General features: G+C 28.9%; 2 non-coding genes and 1 pseudogene across 2 annotated transcripts; 2 read left to right on the plus strand and 1 right to left on the minus strand.

Annotated features, from left to right (window-relative positions):
• The first annotated feature begins 10,044 nt into the window (after positions 1 to 10,044).
• TRNAL-AAG (transfer RNA leucine (anticodon AAG)) lies at positions 10,045 to 10,125 on the plus strand. The gene has a single exon. It is a non-coding gene; the product is annotated as a tRNA-Leu (tRNA).
• Positions 10,126 to 12,344: 2,219 nt separating this feature from the next.
• TRNAL-AAG (transfer RNA leucine (anticodon AAG)) lies at positions 12,345 to 12,425 on the minus strand. Its single transcript has one exon. It is a non-coding gene; the product is annotated as a tRNA-Leu (tRNA).
• Positions 12,426 to 20,249: 7,824 nt separating this feature from the next.
• LOC114169371 (aspartic proteinase CDR1 pseudogene) lies at positions 20,250 to 21,548 on the plus strand (annotated as a pseudogene).
• Positions 21,549 to 24,827: the final 3,279 nt, after the last annotated feature.

The following is a 24,827-nucleotide window of genomic DNA, read 5'->3' on the forward strand; positions in this document are numbered from 1 at the left end:
CGATTCAAGATTCCAAAATAATGATTCACAAAGTGTAATAGGGATTTTAGAGGTAGACTTAAATCAACCCTTCTCCCTTATTTATCTTGCTCCAAATTTCACATTAACTTTACAAGATTTTATAAATCACATAAACTTAGAAGTACAAACAATAGGATTTGGACCCAATTGGATGGGTGAAAATCTACATTTAGATATAACCTTCATAGGAAGAATAAGCAACCATATTTCTTCCATGTATAGAATAAATACTAGACCATTAGAAGAAGCCATTAGTTCTCATGGTACACAATTCTTACCAGCCCAAGCCTTCACAAGAAGAAATGAAGGACATTTATGGCAAACACATTTACCCAGAGAAGAAAATAACTCAATTACAGCCCCTTCATCTGCCATTTTACACAACAGGTCTAGAGGACTTAGTCTAAGTTTTGTAGATTACACAAATATACCACAAATTGACTTAGAACAAGATAGGTTAGTCGAAAATAGGTACAGCACCTCAGCCATACCTGATAACGAACACATCTCCATGATGAATATAATACAATACGAAGAAGATGAAAATGATGAAATGACTGATGAAGAATGGAATCATCATCAGGCAATTATAGCCATGTATAGACAAGGATCTTTGAATCCTTCCACAAACACAAATATTGAAAACATTTATGACGAAACAGACGATATCATAAATAATTTTCTTGAAAACCTACATTTAGACAAAGAAGACAACTTTTCAGTAATATCAGAACCTTTGTCTACAATTGGCCTTGTCAATGAAAGTATAGGATCAGTAAACCCTAACAGTTATCAGTTAGATCATAGTGGTACACAAGATTATTCTACTGGGTTCATACCCAGAGAATCCCCAACAAGCGTTATTTTTACAGATAACCAATATACCACACAGGGAAAAAGACTCCCAATAGAACCAAACTTCCCATTACCAAATCTTTTATTAAATATAGGAGGAATTGACCCCCAGTTGTTACCAACATACATTGAACAATGGACTGCTACTGTAATCCGTGATTATGGTATCCATTATGAAAAAGAAGTCCAATCTTCAAAAGAAATGATCGCCAAAGGTGAAACCTATTTAGGTGATATAGCTAGAGCATGTTGGGAATCTTTTAAACAAAAATACCCAACAGAATTAAATACATTAGTGATCGAACCTGGTCCCAATATTTATAACTTTTGTTCTCTAATACAAAGATTACTCACCTCCCAATCTGCAAATGATGGGAATACACTCAGACAACGAATTTATCTAGGACATCTAGAAAGGTTGTCTATAACATACTTTGGAAAGATTAAAGAATTTTTACAAGACTATCTCATGTATGCCTCCATAGCCGGATGCTTTCATGATATAAGTATTGGAGAAAAAATGTTTCTCAAACTTCCAGGAAAATTAGGTCAAAAAATTAGAGAATCTTGGAAAAACGATGAGGTAACCCCCATGTTAAATAACCTCTCAATAAGAATACAACACATTATGAAAATAATGGAAGACACCTGCACACATATTGCAATACAAAAACAGCTAAAAAATTCCGACTCTGGAATTTGTAAACAGATATACACTCCACAGCAATACCATCAAAACAGACCTAACAGAAAATATATTCCCAAAAGAAAACCTAAATATAACCAATCTTACAGTCAAAGATCCCAATCCTCTATACAAAAACCCTCAAATTCTAGAAAAACTTATACAGTAAGATCCTCAAATTCTAGAAAACCTACTCTAAACCCTGACAGGCACGTCAGAAAATTTAGAGAAAATAAAAATTACAAACAAGCATTAAAATGTTATGCTTGTAACCAAACTGGACATTTCTCAAGAGATTGTCCAAACATAGCAAATCTTTACACAAAAGAAGCAGAGCTAATCAAATCTTGCCACATGAATCTTCTTCCGATCGACGAAGATGTATCTACTGACTCTGAAATATTATCAGTAGTTAGTATAACAGAATTCAATGATGAAATTAATTTAGAAAAACAACCCAAAAATTATGATTTAATAAATGATTTCACAAATAATGAATTTATCCAACTTTACCCCAAAGAATACAATTTCGAATTAAATGACAAATATAACGAATTAGGTGAAATATTAGATGATTCTGGATATTATCTAATGAACATAACGGAAACAAATATTTGTCCTCATGCATTACAATATTTTTCAGGACCAACATCCATTCCCTGCCAGTATTGTGATAGATATTTTCATAAATCACAAAGGGCTCATTGTCCTTTATGTTACAAAAAATTTTGTATAAAATGTATCACAACACATTTAAAAGTACAAGAAATACCAATCTTTTTAGAACAAAAAGAAAATATAAAGGATAAAAACATAATTGATACTAGGACTTCAATTTTAGAAACCAGGGTAAATAACCTAGAAGAAAAAATCCTTCGTCTAGAACAAATAATTCAAGATTCTGGATCAGGTAACATACAAAATAACATGATGGGAACAACAGAATGTATCTCATTAGTCTGTAATGAAAAACAACTAATATCTGTTAAAGTATTAGTAAAATTAAACTTCCCAAAACAAAACAAAAACCCTGCTAAGGAAGAAATCATACAGGCCCTCTTAGACACAGGATGCTCTGAGACAGTCGTCTGCAAAACAAAAGTACCTCCATATTTGATTACTAAAAGTAAACATATACAAAAAACAAGAACTATGTCTGGAATAGTAATGATAAATGATGAAGAAATAAACAATATTTCTCTTCAGTTTAGTACAAATTGTGACCTATTTGGCCAAAAAATACACCTTAAAACCATGCGTGTAGAAAATTTAGTCCCTTCAAAACAAAGCATGATTATTGGTTTAGATTTTATTTTAGGCTATAATAGAACTATCACTATAAACAAAGATTATGTCATTATTAGCGACAAAACACAAATGTCACCCATAATTAGCGGAGACAGCTATACAAAACCATCCCCTGATGAGTGTTCTTGTACAAACAATAAGTCCTCAGATAAATGTGACTGTATAAAAGAAGATTTAGAATCCATAGATTATTGTCTAGATGACACTATGGACTCTTTTTCATCCATAAAAATATCCAAAACAATTACTTTTGATAATATCCAACAAATTTTAGATAGGCTTAATAAAACCAGTATAATAGGAGAAGATCCCACAAAATTTTGGGATCGTGATCCCATTACTTGTAAATTAAATATAATTAACCCAGATTTAATTATAAAAACTAAAGATATACAGTTTAATAACTGGGAACAAGAAGAATGTCGAATGCATATTGATCACCTTCTGAAGTTGAAAGTAATAGCTCCAAGTGAAAGCCCTCACAGGAGTCCTGCTTTCATAGTAAATAAATCTTTTGAACAAAAAAGAGGTAAATCCAGAATGGTCTACAACTATAAACGTTTGAACGATAATACAGTTGAAGATGGATATACGATTCCATCTAAAGAAATTCTTATAAACCGAATTCAGAACTCAAAATGGTTTTCAAAATTCGATCTCAAGAGTGGATTTCATCAAGTTAAAATGGAACCAGAATCTGTAAAATGGACAGCATTCTCCTGTTCTGAAGGATTATACGAATGGCATGTCATGCCTTTTGGTCTTAAAAATGCTCCAGCAATTTTTCAAAGAAAAATGGATAACATTTTTAATGACTGCAAATCTTTTACATGCGTCTACATAGACGATATACTTATTTTTTCCAAAACAAAAGAAGAACATTATCTCCATTTAAAACAAGTACTATACAAACTTGAAAAATATGGTTTAATTATATCAAAAGGAAAAATGGAAATTTGTAAAAATTTCATTGAATTCCTTGGAACAGAAATAGGTAATGGAATTATTAAACTCCAACCTCATATTTCCAAGAAAATACAAGATTTTCCGGACAAAATGGAAGATATAAAAACACTAAGATCCTTTTTAGGACTTTTAAATTATGCTAGAAACTTTATCCCCGATTTGGGAAAATACACGGCTCCGTTATACAATAAAACTTCACTAAAAGGAGAAAGAAAATTCAATTCTGAAGACATAAAATTAGTCCAAGAAATAAAACAAAAGGTAAATAAATTACCTATTTTACAATTACCATTAGATTCAGATTACTTAGTAGTTGAATGTGATGGATGCGAATCAGGATGGGGAGCCATCCTAAAGAGAAAGAAAAATAAATATCTGTCTAAAAAGGATGAACAAATATGCAGGTATGCTTCTGGAAAATATACTGTAAAACCACAAGTTTATCAAACTAGCACCGATTATGAGGTCAATGCAATCATACATGCCTTAGAAGCGTTTAAATTATTTTTAATAAATAAACCAGAAATAACCATTAGAACTGATTGCGAAGCAATTGTTTCATATGGAAAAAATCAAATAAATAATGACAAAAAGCCTCACAGACGATGGCTACTTTTTAGAGACTATATAAACTCCGGAAAAATAATAAATTTTGAACATATCAAAGGATCTGACAATATGTTTGCTGATATCCTTTCCAGGTACCTCATACAAAAATAAGATTCAAAAGAATCTTCTATACAATTGAATACATGGATATAATACACATCAGAGATCCTGAGATCCCTCCTGGGTTCCGGATTAATTTCAGAATACAGGCACTTCAACCAAGAGAAAATAGTCCTAATTTTAGTCCCAATCCTGCTGTCGAAATAACTAGACTAATAAAAAGGTCTAAAAGAAAAATAGCCAAGTTAAGGCTGAGAAGGAATGAATTATTCTCACACAACCCCTTTCAATACACCTATACCCTTGCCTCGTATAAGGCCAACATCATAATCTTAGAAAAACAACTCAGAGCTCTTAGACATTTTATTGCCTAACCTTTGTGTCTTATTGCAGGTACAAAAATCCCAGAATGGAATTTATACAAAGTACAAAGAAAGGACCTCTGGGTCCTAAACCCGTAAAGTCCCCTTTTGTGGTGGACCAATACACAAAATATGGCAAACAAGAATTGCCAATACTTACAAATACCTACCATTTCCCTGGTAGAGACAACACAAACGTCAAATTAAATGTTTTAATTGACAATATTTGGAATATTCCAAAATACACAGTTCAGAATGAACAACAAGTCACTAAGGTGAAACAAAGCATCATTAGTGCATTATACAATTTCTGCAATGCAGACAACAAAGGAGTTTTGTTAACTTCACCATCCTCTCCCTCTGGGAAGGGATTTACACATTATGCCTTGATTACAGGGCCAAACAAAGGAGTTTATACTTCATACAAAGACCTCTCTGAGGCAAAACAGGACCAATTCTGGTCTACATACAAAGGTTTTAATTCCCTAGAAGAAGCTCAGATAGCTTTAAAACTAGGAACTATTGATGAAGAGAAAATAAAGATTGGAATGGCATTCGAACCTAAGACCCAAACACATACCTATGCTGCCTCTTGCAGTTTTTCACCACAAATAAACCCAAACATTTTCCTCGCAAAATTTGATGTCATACAGGAATTCTTGTTTGAGGTACATTCTGAAACACAAAATTACAACGGTTTATTTGTTAAACCCCAAACTTATTTTGATACAAAGACACCGTGCCAAGAGTCCTCCGACTATTGTAAAACAGTGTCCACAAAATGTACTTGCCAGATCAAGTTTATCTTTAGGAAGGCCCAAATTGACTTAAAGACCTTCAGAAACCAACTATACAGAGATGTTGTCATATGTCCTTCTCTATTATTAGAAGCAGGATGTCTCCAGACACTTATCATTCCTCCTACCGAAAAATTTAACTCTCTTACCCAAGAAATAAATTCGGTAGTAAATGAGATACAAGCAGAATATATGACCAACATCTGCCTCCAAATTACCTCTTCTCCCAAAAGTGCCAGTAACCCTGATAGCATGGCAACACATGTGATAAAACTATACACAGAATCAAATCCTGAGGCCCATGTCCAACTACAACACGGAACCTTGAAAGGATTATCTTTAAACAAAGATAAGCTTTACCAGTATCAGCTCTGGAAGGCCTACGTTGAAGGATCAAACTGGAATTTCTCTAGAAAGGATAACTCAGAATATATCCTTTTGAAGGAAACCATAAACACCAAGATATATTGGAAAAAGTTTATGGGAAATAAATTCCACCCTTTCCCTATTGAAGCTAGTTCGATACTAGTAAAAAGATTTGAAAAGGAAAGGATATACAGAGAGATCTACGAAGAAACAGGAATCCATGGACAAGGAACACCTGGATCTTCTTTTCCTTCAGACAATGAAGACTCTGATCAAATCCTTGAAGAAGACCATGAAGACTTAACATCCACTGTGGTCTCCAGAAAAGGACAATAAAGAAAGTTTTACCTGTGACACAGTAATTTTACTCTTTCCTGAGTAATAGACTGAAGGGTAAAACAACACAGTTACCACATTATCGACACTACAAGTAACCGGTCATTTAAAACCGGTTCAACAAGTTACAAGTCAAAAATTTTTCTATAAAAAGAGTCTGTAAGACCCTTATGCTGGGCAAGAAACTCAGAACCCCTCCCTCTCTCTAAAATCTCTCTTACTCTTTCCTCTGCCTTCTCTCTAGTTCTCTCTCTCCTCTCTCAACTTTCCTCCTTCTGCTACTGTATATTCAACCATAAATAAACGAGGATTTTCAGATCTCACCTCCCTCCCTCTGGAATCAAAGTAAGTTTTTATGGAGTAGTTTCTTTATAGGCATCTACGGATGCCTTGAGTAATATTTATTAAAAGATGCGATAATCATTTAAAGGCTTAAAAACGTTTTATGTACAGAAATTTTATCTTTCTATATATCTTTCTGTTTATATTTTTACATGCTGAGACAAAAGTTTATAAGAGAATATCTAACCGGCTCTGCCAGATTTATATTCTCATAAATTTTTACCTCTTTTATGTTCTTATTCATTTCTGTTGCTGAGACAAAAGTTTATGAGAGAATATCTAACCGGCTCTGCCAGATTTATATTCTCATAAATTTTTACCTCTTTTATGTTCTTATTCACTACTGGATTTCTGGTTTTCAAATGTATTCTGCAGTTAAATATTTATTATAATTTAAAATTATTTTAGGTACAAATTAGAAAAATAGTTATAAAAGATATTTTCTTTTTCTTTTTAGTTGTACCTTTTTCTCCTAGAAGTTCTATTAGAGCATTTTATTAGAAAAATTATTATTGAACAAATATAGATTAAAAAAAGCCATTTTGTGTGTGTGGAAAAAATTACTTTTTACGACTATTAGATTAAAAAAATGAGAAAGTACAATGAATAATAACTTTATAAATATTTCAAGAATAATTGACCTTTTCTTTTATATACAGTTATATGTAAGATACATCCTTAACCTATATATTTCAAATATCTATAACAATATATAAAAGAAAACAAAATTCATTTGTGTCTACATTTTATAATATTAATTATATTCTTTATAATATAATTACTTACTAAAATTTTTAAAATTAATGATTATTTTTACTTATTTTTTATAAAATTATTTATTTACTTTTATTTATTAACAATTATTTTTTTTATTCATTTCATTTCATTTTTAATAAATATAAATTTATTTTATATATTAACTTAATAATATTATACTATCATCATCAATTAATATAATATTATTTATATTTTAAAAAATACATACACAGTACGCTTCGCACCTATGTTTACAATATTGTTACTAGAATTATTGGCAACACTATTGCTACTTTCTGTTAATTTTAAATTTGAAATTCAAGAATTCATATCTTGTAATACAATGGCAATATGAATGTAATTCCCAAATTTCAATTTTATGAGTTTCAGTGTTTTAGATAACAGTATCTCTGTTGTCCCTTGCTGATGCCTGAAAAATATGTAATGCAATGCTGTTAATTGTCGTTGCCATTTTAAGTCTACAATCTCATTACAGATACGATTTGATAACATGAACACCGAGAAAATAACTGTCACTTAAACTACAAACATCACTTTATTTTATCATTTACAATTGAGTGTTTTTTTAGAACTTAGGGTGTATTATTTTAAAATTGTAAAATTAATTTATATAATTACAAATCCTGTTTTTTTGTTCTTGAGTAACTTATTAATCAGTTTGTCATTATCTGTATTTGCTGCTCTTCATTTTACATTAAATCAAATTTTTAGTGTTTACTACTCACACATTTAGATATTTCTTCCTGTGTCATTATCTTCCTTTAGTTTTATTTATTATACATATTTTGTACTACTTTCATTGTCCTTCTTTTCATTCATTACTTTCTTCCAAGTAATAGGTTTTTAAATTTATATTAATTTTGGATTTATTGTTTTTGGTTTAAATAGACAACATATTCAAATGGAAAATATTACTTCTAACAAATCAAAATCAGAACAACAAAAACAAAGATGGAGAATAAATGCCGCAAATAGAAGACGTAAAATGACCCTGCAACAAAGACTTATTGAACAATCTAAAAGAAGGAAAAATAATCCTGAAAACACACCCAACATTGTCTAAATGTCAAACAGAGCTCCCCGATTGAGAATGACATCTATTCGACAAATGGCTCAATCAGTAACTAATGCAGGTAACATTACATTTTTCCTCATCACTACTGTATGTCATTGGCCCGAGAAAGTCCTTTCGAGTATCCTTACATTGTTTTTAGTTCTTTCCTGTAAACTATATATTTGATTTAAATAAAATTTAACTTATTTTTAAAAATTAGGTTATGGTTTTGCCCCACAAAAGTTTGTAGGACATAATGACAATGAAGCAAGACCAAGTAATACACACATTATTGACACTCAACATGGTTAGTTAACTTTATTCATCAATATTTAATCCATGTTATTTACTTACCATTTTATGAAATATTTACATATTTCATTTTATTATGCTCCACGCTTTCACATAACATATTGTACTCATGCACCACAAAGGTTTGAAAAAATATAATGTATATAAAGCACGATTAAGTATTTCACCTGTTAGTAACGATTGTGGTCAGTACACTATTTCCTTAACTTAGGCTATTAAAATAATTTATAAATAATAGGTTATAGATACAGTTTCAACAAAATGAAGCAGGTACACATGTTTTAAAATAATGAAAAAGTAGTGTATGCTCAAATTTTAGATGTGTAATAAATAAGGAGCAATATTAACAAACAAATATATCAAGTAATACTCTTTTCATCAATACCTTATTAGAGTTTACTTGAAAATATCTTTGTATTATAATTTATAGTTTCCCATCTTATAAGAACATATTAAATGAGACAACCATTAATTTTTCATATTTTGTACAACAATAAAAAACGTATATATAAAATAATGTACTATAACAATCTTAAAAATACTTCAAAACTAATAAGATTTACTTACGCTTAAACAAAAAATTTAAATTTAACTCTATACAAAAAAGTAGGATACAACTTCTTTGTTTAGATTTCAGCCCACCTCATCACTACTGTATGTCATTGGCCAAGAAAGTCCTTCCGAGTATGCTTACATTCTATTTAGTTCTTTCCTGTAAAGTGTATATTTTATTTAAATAAAATTTAACTTATTTTTTAAACATTTGGTTATAGTTTGCTAGGGATTAGCTATGGATTTGTTACAACTAGTTAGCTAAGGATTAGCTAGAGAGTAGTTTTCTCGCTGATTAGCTACCTATAATTTAGCTAAGGTTTAGTGTCCTCGTTGTTTCCTCGCTAATCCTTCGCTAAATCGTTTTGTGAGGAATCAGCTAGAGATTATTCCCTCGCAAATTTGGAAATTTGTTGTAGTGTTAATGGAAGACTCTAAACTTAGGAAAAGAAACCCTCTATACTAAAGTCATATCAAAACTAAAATAATCACTTTAAACACTCTATAAACACTCAAATTAATTATAACTTAAACTTAATATAATAAAAAGATCAAAGTTATCAACCCTTATATAACAAAATTAATAATTTATTTGTAAATATTATGTATTATTACAATTAATATATTTAAGTTATAGACAAAGTTGAGATGGCCGAGTTGGTCTAAGGCGCTAGATTAAGGTTCTAGTCCGAAAGGGCGTGGGTTCAAATCCCACTCTCAACATTAATGTGAAAACACATGTATTTGATTTTTTTTATGCATCTAATTTATATTGTATCTCCTTCTCAAGGAGATAAGGGTTCAAATCCCACTCTCAACATTAATGTGAAAACACATGTATTTGATTTTTTTTATGCATCTAATTTATATTGTATCTCCTTCTCAAGGAGATAAGTTCTTCTTGCGGGTTTTGCTTTCTCACATAAAAGGACCAATCAGTTGGGAATATCTATTATCACCAAATTAAACATATTGTCACACATTTAAAAGGCAACTGAGAAATGAAGATTTTTAGAAGGTGACAATAGTATTCATGAATGCTTAGTTGAAGCATTAACTTTACAAATGTCATATGCTTTACGAAGACTATTTGTGACCATATTACTTTTTTGTGAACCAACTGATGTTAGAAGCCTTTGGAATCAGTTCCACACCTTTATGGTTGAAGATTGTACTTCAACCAACACTTTTGTCAATGAGAACTTTATTTCTATGTTATTGAAGGATTTAAATGACCTTTTAATTTAGCATGGTAAAACAATAAAGGATTTTGATTTGCCACCTTTAACTTATGATGCATTCAGTACCAAGAACTATACAAGAAGAATTATCAATACATATACCTAATGAAGATGTTGACAATGTACACAGATTGAATCATGACCAATTCATTGCCTTCAATACCATTTTAGATGTAATCAACCGTAATCAAAGTCAGATATTTTTTGTGGATGGACCAGGAGGAACCGGTAAAACATTCATTTACCGTACTTTAATTCCACATTGTAGGAGCAAGGGTCAAATTATTTTAGCTACAACCTCCTCTGGTTTAGCAGCAACATTATTACCGGGTGGTAGAACTGCATATTCTCGATTTAAAATACCCATCAATGTCGAGGCCAATTCCTTTTGTTCTATAAGTAAACAATCATATCTTGCAAAGCTAATAAAAATAGCAAAGGTAATTATTTGGGATGAAGCACCCATGGTTAATAGATATGTTTTGGAGGCACTAGATCGGTCATTAAGGGACATTCTAGATTCTGATGCTCCATTTGGAGGGAAAAGGATCATATTAGGATGTGATTTTCGTTAGGTACTGCCAATTGTTCAAAAAGGTACAAAAGCATAAATAATTTCTGCCTATATTATTAACTCTCATTTATGGAGTAACACAAAGATATTGCATTTACAACAAAACATGCGATCATTACAAGATCATAATTTTGCTGAATATCTCATGCGCATTGGAAATGGTATTGAACCAACACAAGTTGATGACATGGTAAAAATACCTCAAGAACTAACAATATCATGGGAAGGAGAAACCTCAATACAACACCTCATACACCAAACTTTTCCTCGGTTACAATTTCATACATGTGATTCATCTTATATGGCCGAACGAGTCATACTAACTCCAAAAAATGAAGATGTAGAAAAACTTAATGACATAATTATCGATCTATTTCCAGGAGAAGAACATAATTTGTTGCCATTTGATGAGGTTGAAGGACACACATATCATTTATACCAATAAGAGTACTTGCACACTATTTCTCTAAGAGGTTTGCCACCACATAACTTAAAGGTTAAAAAAGGATCCCTTTAATATTGTTACGAAACATTGACCCTAAATCTGGGTTATGTAATGAGACAAGATTACTATATTGTGGGTTCTACATGCACATGTTGGATGTTGAAATATTGACAGGTCACCATGTAGGAAAGAGAACTTTCTTACCAAGAATTAAACATAAAATAACAGAAAGTGCATGTCTTCCTTTTGTGCTTATTAGGAAACAATTCTCTATGAGATTGAGTTTTGCAATTACTATAAATAAATCACAAGGACAAACTGTACCTATCGTTGGAATTTACCTTCCACGACATGTTTTCAGCCATGGTCAGTTATATATGTTATTTTATCAAGAGGTGTTTCTCAAACTTCCACAAAAATCCTTATTAAAGAAGGAGACCTTTTAGGACAACATGACATTTTTACCAAGAATATTGTTTATAAGGAAATTTTGTTATCTCAAAACTAGACATTGTTCGTTTTTTTACTTCATTTGTGTCATATAAAATGTGTATATCTTCATATTCTACTTCTATTTACAACTATGATAGTAAAAGTCATCATATTTATTTGATACCTTGCAGGTACCATAAAAACTAAGGACACCTTTGTGATAACTTTAAAAGTCAACAACTTATATAAATGTTGAGAGTGGGATTTGAACCCACGCCCTTTCGGACCAGAACCTTAATCTGGCGCCTTAGACCAACTCGGCCATCTCAACTTTGTCCATAACTTAAATATATTAATTGTAATAATACATAATATTTACAAATAAATTATTAATTTTGTTATATTACGTTATTATATTAAGTTTGAGTTATAATTAATTTGAGTGTTTATAGAGTGTTTAAAGTGATTATTTTAGTTTTGATATAACTTTAGTCTAAAGGGTTTCGTTTCCTAAGTTTTGAGTCTTCCGTTGACCCTACAACAAATTTCCATAGCAAACTAATTGTAGCAAATCCCTAGTGAGGAAAGGAATTTAAATTTTAGACACCTACTAAAATATTTTGTATATTTATTGAATATTCTTAATATTATAGATATAGATATCTATCTCTAAAAAAAAGATAAAAGAACTTTAATCTGGCGCCTTAGACCAACTCAACCATCTCAACTTTGTTTATAACTTAAATATATTAATTGTAATAATACATAATATTTACAAATAAATTATTAATTTTGTTATATAAGGTTTGATAACTTTGATCTTTTTATTATATTAAGTTTGAGTTATAATTAATTTGAGTGTTTATAGAGTGTTTAAAGTGATTATTTTAGTTTTGATATGACTTTAGTACAAAGGTTTTGTTTTCCTAAGTTTAGAGTCTTCCATTAACACTACAACAAATTTTCAGATTTGTGAGGGAATAATCTCTAGCTAATTCCTCGCAAAACGATTTAGCGAAGGATTAGCGAGGAAACAACGAAGAAACTAAACCTTAGCTAAATTATAGGTAGCTAATCAACGAGGAAACTACTCCCTAGCTAATCCTTAGTTAACTAGTTGTAACAAATCCATAGTTAATCCCTAGCAAACTAGGTTTAGCAAATTCCTAGCTATTCCCTCACAAACTATTGGTAGCAAATTCCTAGTCAATCCATAGTAAACTATTTGTAGCAAATTCCTAACTAATCCATAGCAAACTATTTGTAGCAAATCCCTCGTCAATCCTTAGCAAAACGGTTGTAGCAAATCTCTAGCAAACTAATTGTAGCAAATCCCTAACTAATCCCCAACAAATTATTTGTAGCAAATCTCTCGCAAATTCCTAACAAGATATTTGTAGTAAATCTCTAGTTAATTCCTAACAAAGTGGTTGTAACAAATCTTTCGTTAATCCCTGATAAGTGGTTGTAGCTAAAAAGTTCTTTTAAACTTGTTTATAACAATTTGTGAAGGCTTAATCCTTCCAATGAACTATTTAATCAAATTAACAACTTAACTTGATGAAGACCTTAATTCCTCTTATGCATTTATATTCTAACCATAATATATTTACCTTATGCATTGATCTATTTCTCTTCTCTATCAAAATTTATGTACGCAAAATAAAGCCAAAGTTGGATGTCAATGGTTTTTGTGCAAAATGGTGACTGAGTAATAGGAAAAAGAAATATAAGAAATGGTGACGTTATAAATACACTTATGTTAAATAAACAGTTGTACACAACTCACACCGAGTACGGAATTCTGATTCCATGAAGAAGGAATAATTAACTATTTTTGCAAGTTTTCGGTATAAATACATTATACTAATATTAATATGAAATAACTAATATATATGACCGGTGCTTGGGTAATGATGAACTGAAAAAAGTGAAGAGTCTTCAACCCATGCATACCACATATTCTGTCAAAGAAAATAAGATCTGTAATAGCCTGCAACTCTTATTTTACTCAGCAATCGGCCAAATCCTGCACAAACAAATCAACAGAATTCAGATTGCATATCTACAAATTAAAAACAAGCCTATGAAGAATCACATTCAGTTTTCGGCTCAATCTGTTGAAAAAACCTAATTGATCATGTTCTTAATTTTTGTATAACTGTTTCTTGAGAAATTCATCCTAAAAATTGAAAGATTAATTAATAATACCTAAGTTAGGACTGTGGATGTACATGTCCTTGAGCAACCTGAACGCTCTCGACGCGTATCTTTTTCTTTCTCGGAGACTCAACTTTTGTCTCGGCTTCTAGCTCCGACGTGGGAGCTAGTTGCTTCTTCTTCGAATGAGCCTTTCTGTTCTGGAACCAGTTATACACATTTGTCTCTAGTATTTGGCCATGTTGCCCCAAAGAGAAAGATATCAAAAAGCGAAGGAACGAAGGAAGAAGTGTGCAGTGTTAGTACTCTTCATGTTGAATTCTCTCTCCCTCGTAATTTGGCTGTAGTGGGAGAAGATGCACCTCCAAGTTTTCTTTAGTATCCCTAAATTTACCATTTTACCCCTAATTAATTTATAGTTGACAGTGGGTGAAAACCGGTGGAAGCGCAGTAAATGATATTTACTGCGGCAACTTATTTTGCTTATCTGAGCTGCACTCCCAATTTATTTCGACAACGTTTTTCTTTCTCATTTCCATTTCTTCTGTGCTTTGTGTTTTCTGAGTGTGTTAATGGTTGGTTTGTTAATATCAATTTTGTATTTTTTTTTTCATTTTGCTTATGTGAAACGGATTTCATGATCCATTTCAAGGAAAAGCAAAACGGATTTCAAAATCCGTTTGGTATTTTTTACTTTTTTTTTTCCAGAAACGGAATTCGTGATCCGTTTCAGAAAAATATGAAATGAATCTCAAAATCTGTTTCATTAGTTTTCATGTTTTTTTTTTATGAAACGGATTTTGGAATCCATTTCATACTTTTCTGAAACGGATTACGAATTCCATTTCATAAATTATTAATTTTTTTTCGAAACGGAATTCGTGATCCGTTTTAGAAAAGTATGAAACAGATTCCAAATTCTATTTCATAAGTTTCTATATTTTTTTATGAAACGAATATATAAATATGTAAATATGATTAAAACCCAAAATAATATACTAAAAGAATAATTAAATTTCAAAAGATATTAAATTTAAAATAAATTTAAAAATAATCAGAATAAATTTTCGTTATTGTTTTTTTATCTAATTATAGTTTAATTATCATTTAAAATTTAAAAAAATATATACTTTAAATAAATTAAAAAAGTTATAATACAATGAATAACTTTTTAATGTACAGTTTAAGTATTTTTTAATTTAATTTGTTTTATAATTTTTCTTTTATATAACTATTTAAGAAATAAATTAAATAAAAAATAAAATTTAAAATGAGTTCAACTTTAAATTAATATATATATATATATATATATATTAAAACTGAAATAAAATAAAATAGAATATTAAAAAAAAGCAAAACGGATATCAAAATCTGTTTCCCAAATACATGAAATGGAAAGCAAAATTCGTCTCAAAATTAACAAAATATAACTACAAAATGGAATTCGAACTCCGTCTCTGAAAGTTGTGACACAAAATATGTAATCCGTTTCATATAAAAAATGAAAAATAAATAAAACGGCTTTCAAAATACGTTTCCTAAAATCATGAAACAGATTTTGTAATTCGTTTCATAAAAAAATTAAATAACAAGACAGATCTCATAATCCATTATTTACTGTTTTTTCTCTCTCTTCATTTAATAGGTAAAATTGGAAATAAGAAAAATTTTGGAGGTACAGAAAAAATGGTTTGGGGTGCAGGGAAGAAGCTCTCGAAGATGGAGGCTTATCTTAACTAAAGGGACAATACCAAAACCCATCAGCGTCTTTTTTTTTTCTTTTTCTTTTAAACTATATAATTAATTACTATTATTCAGTGCTGTTTGCGAAAAGTGCAGGGAAACCAAACAAAATTGTGGGATACTTTTTATTAACATTTAAATGCAAAAGAATTTTTTTTTTATTAGTTAAATATTAATTATTATTTTAAAAATATATATAATAAATATAAAAAGCGAGGCTTTGTTCGACCTTAGAAAGTTTTCGAACAATAATATAAATATTTCAAACAGTTTGATTAATTTTAAGGTATGATAAGATTAAATTTTACGATTTATGTTTTTAATTTGTTGATTTTTATATTACATTAAATACCATTCTCTTTTATTTGGGGTATCTATGTGTATATATATATAAAAGAACTATATATTAATATCAATAATTATTTTAAAAAAAATTAATTCTTCTAATATAAATATTTAAATTTTAAATAAATTTGAAGTGTATAATTAAATTAAGTTAAATATTCATATTTTATATATAAAATACATAACATATTTTTATTTATAATGCATCATAAATAATTTATTTCATATTTAAAATGTTTAAAAAAATAAAAATATAAAACAAATTATACCATAAATATAATAATAATAAATAATAATATGTAACAATATAAATTAATTAATCCTTTTATTTGAATAAATTAACATATAAAATATAAAAAAGCATCGTAAAAGATAATAAATAATTATCAAAATAATAATTAATCATTTCATTTTAAATATAATTAATAAGAATTGTTTTAATACCTTTTATAATAATATTTAAATGGAAAGACACTACAATAAAAAGATATATAACGTGGATCATTTTATGGAGGTTAAAAAGACCTCCACAAATAAAGATCATATGGACTAATTATGATGGATTTTCTAAAAGCTGATAATAGAAGGGGTTTTTATTTTTTTTAGGAGGTTTATGACCTCCGCAGATTGCAATACATTCTTCTTTGAGTGAATTCCCTTGTTCCCTCCCAAATCAGAAAAGTTGAATGATTTTTCTTTACACTCGAAAACCTAAGTTCACAGTGGGTGTTCAACTAATATCAATCGATTCTGCTTTGCGATTAAGCTATGTCGTAGCCTCGTTGCAGTGGTCTTCGTCACGTCGTCTTCATCACGCCATCTCTGTCGGCGCTATCTTCGTCGCGTCATCTTGGTCGCGCTATCTTCGTTGCCCTGTCTTCGTTGCGTCGTCTCCGTCATAGTCTCTGTGGTAGCCTCATTCGTAGCGAATCGGTGACTCCGTGATTCAGCTTCGTTACGCCCTCTCTGTCACTCTGGCCCTCCGTCACATGTGGTTGTGATCCAGTGACTTCTGTAAAGTTAAGGTACACCTATAATTTTTTGTTACCCAGAGGTTCCTTATTAATTCAGGAATCTGTCACAATTATGTTTACTAGGTATATACAATACTAAGATTATCATTAATATTTTTTTGGATGTACTTATTCAGAAATAATTTTATCTTTAGTTATATAAGGCTTTCAAGAAGCAAATTAAATATTAACGAGTGATTTGATAGTTTTTAGAATAATTGATTTAACAGACATCAAATTTTTTTACTATAGACTCTAACCTACCTCTAAATGATATTATGTTAAAAGAAATTAAAAGCTTAACTTAATTTTATTAAATAAACTTATAAGATGAGGTATATATCTATTTATATATATTATGAATTGAGTTTATTTTTAATTGACGGAAGAATTCAAGAAACAAATAATTGAATTGATAAAAGTTTTCAGGAGGGGTGCTGATGGAAAGTTTCTTGTGCATTCCATGATTCTGATTGTGTTGTTGTCCAATTTAATGCCTTTTATTTGTACGGAGAAAGTGATGAAAAATGCTAAGAAACATGACATAGTTTTCTCCAAGAGCCCCCCTCCTTCATGTTATGATATTCAAAGATTCATTTTAGTGTCGGTTGGGAATTCCAATAATAAAGCATATATATGTGGCTGTTATTTCTAATAATCTCTGTATTGAAAATTGCAAGTTATGATGAGTCGACAAAAACTCAAATAAATCATGTTCTTCAAAAAACCTAGTGTATCTTGATATGTTATCAACGACTAATTAAGGGATTATAGAAATTGTTCTTATAACTAGTAATTAGTGTATAAAAGTTAGTCTACAACAATAGTTAATGGGCAGAAAACAGTATAGCAGTAAAAATGGGTTATAATTCGCGAGCCAATCCGGCTCATCACGGATTCGGGTCGAGTTGAGTTGAAAAAAAATTACAAATTTCAGTACGAATTAAAAATGAACTCAACCCATTAAGAACCCGGCTCATCACCGGGTTGGCTCACCAACCCACCAATAAATTTTAAATATTAAATTAATATATATATATATATATATATATATATATATATATATATATATATATATATATATATATTATATACTAGAGCAAACACAGGCGTTATCGCGCCTCTATGTACTCATTTTATATCAGTAGGTTATTAAGTTAATATATTATATTATATTATAATATGTGATATATTGTAAGCTTATTAAGTTAATATATAAAATAAAATTATATTTATTAAATAAACGTTAATAAATAAAGAAGAGAAGAAGTAGAAATAAACGATTTTATAAAAAACTTATAAAAATAACGGTCAATTTTCAAAAATTTAATAAATAATTATATTTTAAAGGATAAAATGGATATTTTAAAATGTAGACAAAAAAAAGAATCCTCTTTATATATATTGTTATATATATATTTCTCACATGTTGAGTTTTTTTTTTCTTTGGATATATTTAATTGGTGGCGCAATTTTATGTATTTATTGATTGGAGATAATGCAAATAAAAATAAACGTAAACTTTTGAGCCAAATATATTGCATTGAGAGAAAATAATGTAAATATATAATATTAATTGAAGAAATATAAATATTTATTGTGAAATATAAGCATTCTAATAATTTATTATTTATTAGGAAATTATTTATTATTTATTTGGAAAATTTAAAATTGCCAAAATTTATTAAAAAGGTTTAGTAAGGCATTCAATACAAAATATAAATTATTCTTAATTTATGTTAATGATTTTTTTATCGGTGTAATTATTATTTTATTAAAAAAATTATTTGTATGATCTCTATCATTTTTCATATATATATATATATATATATATATATATATATATATATATATATATATATTAACGAATATACAAGTGTTCTTTTTTTTTAAATTTTTATAAATATTTGAGTTAAGATCAATAAAAAATATATAATTAATTTTTAAAATAATTGTTAGATGTTAATTAGAAAAATAAAATATATACATAAATGAGGTTTTTAAAATAATTATTAAAGAGAAAAGAGGTTTTTAAAATAATGGTTAAGAAAAATTTTTCAGAATAACGGTTAAAGATAAAATATTTATAAAATAATTAATTTTTAAAATAATAATTAAAAGTAAAAGTGAAAATATAAAATGTTGACACAATAAAAAATATCTTCTTTATGATAAAAGTGAAAATATGAAATGTGAAGACAAAGGAGGATATCTTCTTTATGGTCAAAGTGAAGGTATGAAACATTTCTAAAAAAATTAATGTTAATTTTGGACTAATTACTATTTGTCAACAAAACATTAATTCGAAAGAGTTTTTCAGTAATTACAAATTGCTGTGTGTAATCCATAAACAAAACACTATATTAACAAAAAAAAAATTGCAAGCAATTATTACTACGAATGTCATCAATCATAAAAGAAATACTATATATATATATATATATATATATATATATATATATATATATATATATATATATAATATTTCAGAACATTTAATATATACTTTTGGATCACAAGACCTCCAATCAAGGTATATATACATATATTTATGTTAAGGTGTTCAGATTGAAGATTTACTTTTGCTATAAATTGACTTTGAATATTTAGTTTTGGTTCACAAGTTTTCAAATAAAAGGTATATACAATAAGTTTTAGGTTTTCCTTGTGAATTTCACCTGCACTTAACTAGGAATCATGTAACATATTTAGAAGAAATAATATTTTGCATTAAGACTAAATGTATAATAAAAAAAGGTAATATCGCTGCTAATCAAGATTACATATTAAATACCGATAATTTCACAGTCAATATATAAGATGCACTGACAATTACAAATCCATCGAAAGACATTGTTTATTCATTCACTCTTCTGCAATACATAGTGACTACAATGGTTCTATGTTATTCACTTTGTTTCCTTTTTTTGTTGTTTCTTCACAACATTTCTTTCTCAGAATCCCTTAAAAGCGGATTCAGTGTGGAGTTGATCCACCGTGATTCACCAAAATCACCCTTTTACCGTCCCACAGAAACTCATTTCCAACGAGTTCAAAATGCGGTTCTTCGTTCCATTCATCGTGCTAATTACTCTCGACTAGATCATGATGTTGAGACCACTGTAACACCAAGTACAGGAGATTTCCTGATGAAATATTCAGTCGGAACTCCACCATTCCAAATCTTTGGTGTAGTTGATACTGGTTCCAGCACCGTTTGGATGCAGTGTCAACCTTGTAAAAACTGTTACAAACAAGACAGACCCATATTCAATCCTTCCAAATCAAGCACATACACCAGAATCCCTTGTGTTGCTGCTGAATGTTTGAGCGTGACAACCACATTCTGCGATTTCAACAACGGGAAGCATTGCGCATATAAAATCGGCTATGGCGATGGATCAATTTCAAAAGGAGATTTCAGTAGGGACACCGTTACTCTAACTTCCAGCAGTGAAAATCGTCCTATACGATTGCTCAGAACTGCGATTGGATGTGGACACGACAACGTTGGAACCTTTGATCGCGAACATTCTGGCATAGTTGGCCTCGGAAGAGGACCATTCTCACTCGCAAGTCAGTTAAGACCAGACACAGGTGGAACATTCTCGTACTGTTTCACACCGATGTTTGAAGGAGAGATAAAACCTAGCTTTCTCCATTTTGGAGATCGTGCTGAGGTTACTGTTAAAACTGCGGTTCCAACCCCTATGGTCATAAACAATGAAGCGTCGTTCAAGTACTATTTGGTGATGGAAGCGATGACTGTGGGAAGCAAGAGAATAGAGTTTCCGAGAAATGGTGGAGAGGGAAACATCTTACTTGACTCAGGGACAACACTCTCTTTTTTGCCAGATGAGGTTTACTCAGCTTTGGAAGCAGAAATGGTGAATGCAGTTAATTTGGTGCGTACTGATAGCCCAATAAAGAAATTGAAATTGTGTTACGAACTTACATCTGGTCGGAAATATCAAATACCGACGGTGTTTGCACATTTCAAAGGTGGTGCGGTTGTGGAATTGCATTCTATCAACACATTTCTCAAGGTGACTGAAACTAAAATATGTTTGGCTTTCGCTCCGAGGCCAAAAGCCGTCTTTGGAAATGTGGCACAACAGGACATCTTGGTTAGCTATGACACACAACATAACACAGTTACCTTCCTCAACACAGATTGTACCTCGGAATTATAGATAATTCCACAAAATAGAATAATATGTGTTATCATCCGATATTAGAAGTAGGTTTTAAGCCTAATTCAACTTTATAAAATTAGCTTGTAAGATGAGTTTTACACCTCACTTATATTATGAAATTTTTTTATCTCTAGTCAACGTAGAACTTCCAACACTCATCGTCATTTTCTATAAATGAAAAAATACTTTTTCTCTCTAAAATTGTGTGTTGTCATCGGTCGTCATCTTTTATGAGTCAAAGTTTATTTTTTGGACCGAATATTTTGATACCATTCTTTTGATATTATCTCTCGTTATTATTCATTTTCTCTTCTTTCTAAAACTATAAAAATTAAATTTTATGAAGACTATTTTATTCCTAAAAAAGTTGTCAAATGATCATCAAAGGAAGTGAAACAAGTTTTTCCTAATCTAAAATAGATGTTTCATATAATACTAATTAACACAAGATACTATAATTTTGTTACTGTTTTCAAAGCAATACCTACGGTCTGAATATAATATACTTAGTATTTTCAATTCAGGAAACAAATGGTTTTTCTATTTTTTATTCTTTCGTTATTGTGATTTCTACGTACACCATAAAAGTTAAAATTACTATTACCATTTCATGACACTCCTTAGAGACTCAGTATCCATAATTCATAATTAGTTATGCTTTCAATTAACAGATTGAAATTTACTTTCCTTCAGTCCATTTTTGTAAATTTGAAAACCTAAAAATGTTGAAAATTCATGTCCAATAGAAATAAGACAATTTAATAGTATATATGTGAGGTACAATTACAAATCGATTTTGTAGATTGAATTAAGCTTAAAACTCATTTCTAACATTTATAAACTTCTACCTTATTATAATTATAAGGTGTTTGATTTGTTGTGTGGTTTCGTAAAATAACATTCATAAAATAATTGAATATAACGAGTAAAATAACATTCGAATAGAAATAGGATATAAATATTTTTTGGTTAAAATACTGTTTTGGTCTCAATTTTTGTCAAGTTTTGTCAAATAAGTCTTAATTTTAGTTTTGTGTTCAAATAGGTCCTAATTTTCGTCAATTTTGTTCAATTACGTCCTTGTTTGCTAACTCAGTTTAAATCATTAACGGTCATGAACAGTGACTGACACATGTCACTTCGTGAGTTTTTTGAATTTTTTTTTAAATGTTCACGTGTCAACCGAGTAACGTGCCACATGTTCTATATTCAATTTGGTCCCTATATTTATTATTTTTTGTTCAATTTAGTCTCAATTTTTGTTAACATGAACCAATTTGGTCCCTTTCCAAATTGAAACCAAATTTTTTATATTAAAATTCACATTTTTTATTAAATATTTGTATATAATATATTAAAATTCACATCACTATAACTTTGTTATAAAAATTAAATTTGGTTTCAATTTGGAGAGGGAAACAAAATTGGAACTAAATTGAACAAAAATAACAAATATAGGGACCAAATTGAATATAGAACATTGACTTTGACACGTGGCATGCTACTGGGTTGACACGTGGACATTTAAAAAAATAAAAAAAATTTTAAAAAAAAATTCAAAAAAATTCAAAAATAAAAAATAAAAAAAATCACGAAGTGACACATGACAGTCATTGTTCATGATCATTAATGATTTAAACGGTGTTAGCAAAAAAAGACCCAATTGAACAAAATTGACGAAAATTGGAAACTATTTGAACACAAAACTAAAATTAAGATTTATTTGACAAAACTTGATGAAAATTGGGACAAAAAGGTATTTTAACCATATTTTATTTTATTTTATATATGACGACTTATAAGTTTTAAGTGCAATGAAATATTCCATATTTTAATAATAAAAAAAATACAATTTTTTTATTCAACAATAATTAATAATAAAATTAAATAATGCGATATTATGCACATGTACAAAATGTCAAAAGATAAATATATACAAGACATTTTATGGATATATTGTTGTAGTAGATTTCTCCCACAACACTTACTTTTCACTAACTTCTTTTTTTATCATACACAAAAATTTGTATTATAGATATCATTTTCTTCTTAGTATTCCAAAAAAGATGTCATTTTCCTTTGTAAAAACCCTATGTAAACCCCCATTTGTGATAACTTTAGAAGAAAGGAATATGAAAAAAGTATTAGGAAAGAAAAAGTAAAATTGTATTTCTAAAATTAAACACAGTGTGTGTTAATAATTTTTCTAATAAAACCATTCCAAATAAATTAAGTCTGCATTATATTATTTAAATGAATTATTTTTAAATTTTGGAGACTTAAAAATCGCCTTTTATTTATTTGAAAGGACTAAAAGTGTTTCGTGATCTTCTTAAGATTTCTAAATCTGTATTTATTATCAATAAAAATTTCTTGTTCTAATTTTTACTTTCATTTCTAATATAACTCGGTGTTTACTACCACTTAGTATATGATAAACGCTTATTAAGTATGATTAACCCATATTTATATCTTAGTTTTGCATAATTTTATGCTACTTAATTTTCTATTTTATTTTCTGTTTTGTGGGTAAACTTGTTATTATAATTGAATAACGTTATATTTATTAATTTAACATTAATTATTAGGATATATTTCCTTTGTATTTTTATAATTAATTTGAATATTACTAATCAAATATAACCATGTTTTCATTTTAAAGTTTAGTATTACAAAAATATGGTATTACTTTTATTAAAGTAGCTTTTTATAAATTATTATTTTTTTATTATCATTATCATTATTTTTTATTATATCCAGATGAATAATAATTCAACATGAAACATTGAATATTTTTAAAATATTGAAAAAAAACTTTTTAATTCTTTTAAATGTCAATAAATATCTTAAATTTCCTAAACTAAATATTGTCAGTTAAAAACTAACTAAGAACTGACTCTTTAGACGCATTAAATTAATATTAGAGTCTACCTTTACGTGCAAAAACGTGAAATCAGATTTATTATAAATTAAAATTAATTTATACATTACTAACTATTTTAATTAATTTAATAAATATTTGATTTTAAATTAGTATATTAATACATTAATTAGGTAATTTTGTATGAATATATTGATTATTTGTATTAAAAATTAACACGGTAAACAGTACTATAACCTATGTAATCTAAAACCCAATCATTTTGAACATAAAATGAATAAAAAAGTAAATAAAAATGTATATTAAAAAGGTAATGAAAAATATAAATAAATTGAATTAATTAAAGAAAAAATCAATCCTATAATTTAATTTGTATAACTGCAAATATGTATAAT

Source organism: Vigna unguiculata, chromosome 11 (genome assembly GCF_037176805.1).
Source record: "Vigna unguiculata cultivar grain cowpea cultivar isolate G323 ecotype 2 chromosome 11, ASM3717680v1, whole genome shotgun sequence".
Classification (NCBI taxonomy): Eukaryota; Viridiplantae; Streptophyta; class Magnoliopsida; order Fabales; family Fabaceae; genus Vigna; species Vigna unguiculata.